This window comes from Amblyomma maculatum, chromosome 1 (assembly GCF_055883805.1).
Source record: "Amblyomma maculatum isolate TAMU_Amacu chromosome 1, ASM5588380v1, whole genome shotgun sequence".
Classification (NCBI taxonomy): domain Eukaryota; kingdom Metazoa; phylum Arthropoda; class Arachnida; order Ixodida; family Ixodidae; genus Amblyomma; species Amblyomma maculatum.
The window spans coordinates 246,188,481-246,195,602 of NC_139344.1; the positions used below are offsets into that span (position 1 = coordinate 246,188,481).

At 48.3% G+C, this 7,122-nt stretch overlaps 1 pseudogene; it reads left to right on the forward strand.

Annotated features, from left to right (window-relative positions):
- The first annotated feature begins 696 nt into the window (after positions 1-696).
- LOC146206155 (uncharacterized) lies at positions 697-2,831 on the forward strand (annotated as a pseudogene).
- The last annotated feature ends 4,291 nt before the right edge of the window (positions 2,832-7,122 follow it).

The following is a 7,122-nucleotide window of genomic DNA, read 5'->3' on the forward strand; positions in this document are numbered from 1 at the left end:
AAAGAATAAACTATTTGAGAGGTAGGCCAAGGAAACCAGTTGCATGCAGCTGCCAACTGTTACTTGCAGCACAGGCAATATTTTTCCTTGCAGTTATTATATACAGTGAATTTTCTTAGATCATCATATATTGATTTCAAACTACAAGTGCGATTTGGAAAATTGGGGAGCACCGTCATAAATCACCCTTCCGTTATCCGCAATAAGGAAAACCTCATGTGCCTCCCTTTTGCGAGCTCGAAAGGCCTCCGAACTATATATATATATATATATATATATATATATATATATATATATATATATATATATATATATATGTATGTAATAGCGCATTCGCATAACTATGAAAATGACGCTCTCAACCATGGAGTCATGCCACAAACGTAAGGCTCTTGCCGCGAGCGATACACAAACGGAAGACATAAACGCACAGATCGCGCGCCTCGAAGCACAGGACGTCTTCTTTCAAGGCCGTATCCAGCCGCTGGAGGAGCATATTGAGAACTCCTTTCGCACCCTCAGCACTCAGTTTGCTTCACAGCTAGGATCTCTTGGTAAGGCAATCGATTCCCTCTGCAAACATGAAGGCATGACGCCTGACCGGATATCTACCCGTATGCTTCGGAACCTCGACGACGCCTTGGTTCATGCGCTCACAGACTTTCTGAAAAAATGCTGGGAGCGGGCGTCATCCCGCAAGAGCGGAAATAAGCCAACCTCGTTATCATTCCCAAGCCGGGCAAACCACCTACTCTCTCGATCCTCCGCCACATTTCTCTCACGTCCTGCGTGGAAAAACTAATGGAGCATGTAATTCAGACTCGTCTTCTTCGTTACCTAGAAAAACATCACCTATTCCCAGACACAACGTTTGGTTTTCGACTGCACCTTGCGGCCCCAGACATCATGCTCTTGCTCAAGCATCAGATGCTGACACACAGCACTTTCGACACCAAAGTCATAGTTGGTCTAGATGTCGCCAAGGTTTTTGGCAATGTACGGCACGAAGCCATTCTGCAGAACCTCCAGACCCTAGGGGTGGGGCAATAGACGTATTCATATATACACGACTTTCTCACGAACCGCACGGTGAAATTTGACGCCGGTCCAGGAGATCCTTCCATCATCTGTCTTGGGAGCCGGGGCTCAAGGCTCAAGGCTCGGTGCTTTCACCACTCCTGTTCAATATTGCTCTGCTTGGCCTACCCAAGCATTTGGCAGACATTCCCCACTTGCACCAAAGTCTCTACGCCGACGACATCACTCTGTGGACTACACATGGCAGGGACGGCCAAATCGAGGAGACTCTGCAGACAGCCATATCGATCTTGTTACCTACCTGGCCACAGTCGGCTTATCCTGCTCGGCCACCAAGTCTGAATACATTATTGTCGCGACCCTGGGTAGACGCTCATGATCACCTCTGGCATCCTTCAATCTGCAAGTAGAGGGCACCCCCATACCCTGTACCGACCGAATCCGCATCCTGGGTCTTCATCTGCAAGATAATCGAGGAAACGCAACGACTCTTCAGCGAATAGATCAATCTGTAATCCAGATCAGCCGCCTGCTCAAGAGAGTCGCCAACAAGCATAAAAGCATGCGCGAATACAACCTTTTGCGCCTCGTACAAGCCTTCGTTTATACGCGAATTGCCTACGCCGCCCCTTACCTTCGCCTCACGCGAACAGATCGGGAGCGACTGGAGGCATTACTACGCAAGGCATACAGTAAGACAGCATTGGGTCTACCCATGTCTACTTCCACCACCAAACAGATGACCCTCGGGATCTCCAACGCAGTCGACGAGCTGATTGAAGCGACGCTAACTTCCCAATATGAGCGCCTCTTGCTGACACATGCGGGCTGCGCAGTGCTGCGCCAGGTAAGAATCACCCCTCTGAGGGCGACTTATACGTACATGAACCTCACGCCTGAGCAGAGACTCAGTCTTCGTATACCTCCCCTTCCCAAACGTATGCATCCAGAATATCATACAGAGCGCAGAGCCGACCGAGCCCGGCAACTCCAGAAACGTTGTACCGGTCGACCCGACGTTATATAGAAAGATGCCTTGCCTCCCACCACCCCCTTCGCCCCGCTATGGTTGAGGTTGCATTGGCACCGCACCGAAACTGGCATAATGCCTGCAGCGTCCTCAACACTGATACCAATGCGGAAGAGGTTGCCATCGCGTTATCTCTGACCGACCCCTTCACCAAGCAATTCGTAACTTTGATGAAGGTCGTATATCCAGACAGGCACACACTCCTCCGATCTCTCCCCGTACCGTCTACAACCCAACCCGTCTTCTCATATGGGCCTCAGCCCAAGAGGCGCTCAGCGGGAACGCACAGGCGTATATATGCTCCAGCCCGAGAACTCAACTACCGGGCGGAGCGCCCTCCGAGGCTCCTCAGCCTGCCGCTTCCTCTGACACTCCCCAAGGCACCCATTCGCGCCTTGTTACGTACACGGACGTCCTCCAACATTATCGGCTCGAACGGTGTCTATACCCCACTGCATACCGGGAACTATCCCGGCGCGAGGCCGTCCATTGGCGCAAAATACAAACAGGAACCTTTCCAAATCCATGGCTATGTAGCAAACATTTCCTAAATCTTATTGCACCTCCGCACAAACATTGCTCACAACCGGCCACATTCATTCACATGATGTGGACATGTACTCAACACAACGCGGACAATTCAGCTACAGTGGATGCGTAGGAGTCCCTCCTGCGTACCACCGAGCTCGCACAAAAGCGCTAGCTCATTTTGCTCGCATTGGAGGCCGCAGAGTCCCAAGGGATCCCTGCTGGCCTCCTCTAAGCAGTGCAATCAGTCTTTCGGCTGGTTCCCCTGTTTTTGGAAGTAAGTAAAGAGCTTGTCATTATCACCATCATGCAGTATCTAAAAATTAAATAGTAAGAAAATGCAGCAAACGAAACCACCTGCGACCGTACGTGGCTCCACGGTTCCGTTCCAGCGGCTGGCCGATATCTAAATTACTGTTTTTGTTTATATCGCTTTTACAAAAATTTCCTTTTGTGTTGAAATTTTTTCATCGTATAAGTTTTCTGAAACTGGTAGAAACGAATCGCAGTTTCGTCGCATAGCTCCGCACCCACGACAAAGCGTGATTCCCCAAGATCTTGTCCAAAGATAAACTTGTGGAGATGTAATCGCACGCAACGATTTGGCAGGCTGTCATTGCCAGCGTTACAGACAGCCAGTGTACGAAACTGAGGCAGGCTACGAAATAAAAAAAAAATGGAGCGAACTATTAACGATAAAAACGGAAAGGATGCTTTATTACAGAATCAATTAGTACTGAAATTTCGGCTCGAGCGTTACCGTCACTGAGACTACTGTCCTACTACCGCACCTCACTACAGGTTTTTCGCTGCTTCTCGGAGGGAAATTCAAAGCAACACGAGTTTTCATTATGTATTTGCGATCGTATTATCCGGACCCAAGTGAAAATACGATTGTATTAGCCGTACGAAAATGTATTGCCCCTATAGGACAATGCATTGAACCGTGTTATGCAGAAAAACAGATTAAACAAAATCGTGTCAACTCTCTCTCTCTCTCTCCGTGCGAGTGAGACCTAGACCTCCTTTCATGAGCATATTGATACACGAATTGAAGCAGATTATGCGCAAGGTTTTTTGTGCTTTTTTTGTGTTTTTGTAATCGATCCCTCCTTGTGGGAACATCATTATAAAATTTTTCCAGTTCAATTTAGGCTTTATGTGTGTTATCAAATGCACCTTATAGGAGTACAAAAGTATAGAAGAACGAAATTTATTCAGTGCTTAAACAAAATAAGGACAAACTCTTAAGGCCTGTGCCCCACTCAAAAACGGTTCTCGGGTTCCTGCATTCCCGCGAAAGCCATACGGCACGTCCGCATAAAAACCGCGATGCTATTCCTTTTGCCGTAGCTTTGAGGGGCGAGTCGCACAGCTCGAGGAAAGAGCATTCAGCCACGAGGGGCTAACGTCGTGCTAGTTTCTGAAGTCATAGTAACACGTACACGTCGTACGCTGTAGGGCCGCTCGATTCAAGTATCCAATATGCTTGATCGGTCGGCGTTCTGTCAACTGCTACATGACTACAGCTCGTATGAGAGAAGATAGAATGGACGCGACACAGCGCTGAAGACCGTCACCAACTTGCCCAACAAACTTGTTTTGTCCAAATCAACTTTGTGCAGCAAAATGCTGGCGGCGCCTTGCTTACGAGTCAATCATGGCAGCAAGTGATCTGGCTGTCTACTAATGTACAGCGCCGACGACCGAGAAGGCACTCGCATGCAGTGTTGTCAGAACTTCCAGCAAAAAGAAAGAGATATACTGAACTTTTTTTTTTCGTAAAAAGATATTCAGCGCTACAAAAAGACACGGACACTGCAAGAAAACAGAAGACGGGCGCTGACTCCAACTAATTTTATTGAAACAGATTCATCCCACATTTGTACACCAATCAGTGAAAGAGAGCGCATGCGTATAGGAAATTACTTGCCAGATTAAGAAGGGTAGATACATTCTATCGTCTATTTAATAATCTATAATCAGTGTCTCGTAGGGAGAGTGATGTGGTGCTGATGCACATGTCACCCCTTTCCTTGATAAAAAAACGCCCCTGACAATTCAGGAAGGAAGAAGTAGTTGTTCTGTGTCGGAACGCTACTTATATCTCTGCACTTTTTTTTTCGGAATTTGAGCAATATATAGGGAGGTGCCGCTCCCTTTCGCTACGGCAGTGGTCGAGGAGACCACTGGGCCTCTTTTAGCAACCAGTTGGTCGGCAGCAGTCGCCCAGAGGAAGAGAGTGTATACCATCCAAGTGACTCAGGTAGCCAGGACATTGATGCGTCCTCGGCGCTCAGTGACGGCTCCTCGACCGACGACGACGGGTTCGTACCGGTTGTCACTAAAAAAGCAAAACGCCGACTGCGCCAACAAGCCGCCAAGTCGTCCTCATCGAGCACAGCTACGGTCATCACGGCACGAAATGTACCGGCACATACGGCCTTATTTGTACCGCAATGATGAGACGGAAAACATGCATCTAAAGAGGCAAGCTACCTCCATGTATCTGGAGAGCCTCGTACCGGAGGCCATCAGAGGCGTGAGGATAAATCCTTACGAAAATATCCTTGCCATTGATGTCGCTGAGCGAAGCGCACTCGACAAATTAGCCGCAGTAACCAAACTCGGCAATATCAGCGTTCGTCCTCTTAGTTTCCAAGCCAGCGGGAACACGGCTGGCGTCATTTACAACGTTGACATTGGCATCAGTGACGCTGACTTACATCAGCTGATCAAGCCGATGACTGATAGCATTACCATAGTCCAAGTGCAGCGCCTTGGAAAGTCAACATGCATCAAACTTATGTTCAAGGGTGACTGCATTCCAGCGCATGTCAAGGTCGGGAACTTTCGACATTCAGTTCGACCATATATGCCTAAACCATTACAATGCAGGAAATGCATGAATATAGGCCACGTAAGCGCTGATTGCAGCAACCCCATCGCGTGCCCCAGATGTTCAGAGGCACACAGCGCTGATGTCTGCCGAGCGAACGCCTCGAAGTGTGCCAACTGCAATGGCCCCCATGACTCATCCTCGCGAGACTGCCCTCGGCTAAAGACTGAGAGGGCAGTACTGAGGCAAATGGTGCGAGATCATTCCGCGCACAGGGAAGCTACTGCAAAGGTGCGACGGCGTCGCTCGCACCGAAAACAATCGACAAAGAAGGCAACCATGCCGTTGAAGAGAAGGCTCCAAGTGCTACTATCATCATCATCATCATCATCATCAGCAGCAGCAGCAGCAGCAGCAGCAGCCTGACTATACCCACTGCAGGGCGAAGGCCTCTCCCATATTTCTCCACTTAACCCGGTTCTGTGCTAGCTACATCCACTTGACCCCTGCGAACTTCTTAACCTCATCCGCCCACCTAACTTTCTGCCGCCCCCTGCTACGCTTTCCTTCCCTTGGAATCCAGTTTGTTACCCTAAGCGACCATCGGCTATCCTCTCTTCGCACTACATGTCCTGCCCATGCCCATTTCTTCTTCTTAATTTCCACTAGAATGTCGGTAACCTGAGTTATTTCTCTGACCCACTCTGCACGCTTCTTATCTCTTAATGTTACCCCTACCATTTTTTGTTCCATAGCCCCCTGGGTTGTCCACAACTTAAGTAGAACTCTCTTGGTTCTACTATGACAAGCCAAGTGCTATTATGGCTTGTCCAACTCCGCCACCACCTACAGTAAACGCAGAAATCCCACTTTCTAGTGATGCTAGACCTGGAGCCTGTCAAACCTCTTGGCCATCACTACTGAAACCTTCTATGCGCACTAGGCCAGAAACAAAGTTCGACAAGGTCAGTTGTTGGGCGAGTTGGTGACGATGTTCCATATCTACAGCGCGATAAACGGGACAAGAGAACACAATAACGACAAACACAGCGCTGACTGACAACTGATTTTTTATTGCTTATCCAGTCGGTATATATACCCCACTGGAAGGCAGATATAGAAATCAAGACACACAGATCATGAGAACACATAAAATTCACGCTACTACAGGGTCGCATCAACATTCGCATTCGAGATAAGCTGTTTCTTTTTCTGATAATGCCACAGATGGTGCACTTATACAACTTTCCGAGAGCCTCGCTATCATTTGTGCTTCCACCACCTCTCTAGTCAACTGGTCACGATGGCTTCCTAAAATCATACACTCATTGTACAAAGGTTGGCATGCACTCCTATCGTCACCTTCGTCACCTTCCTTGCAGCTGCTGCAGTGCTTAGCCACGTGACCGGTAATAGGGACATGGGTAACATTATAATAATGTTCTTTTAATCTCTCGTTAAGACATCGGCCAGTCTGGCCGATGTAACTCTTCCCACATGATAGCGGCAGGGAATAGATTACACCTTCCTGGCACTTCACAATTTTTTTGGCGTGTCTTTTTCTGCAGCCGCTTGGTTCATCGTTAGCCGAATTAACTTTTTTGACCAGTTTCGAGAGTCGGTTAGGAGCCGAAAAGACAACGTCGACTCCGGCATGCTTGCCAATCTTCCTCAGGTTATGTGATAC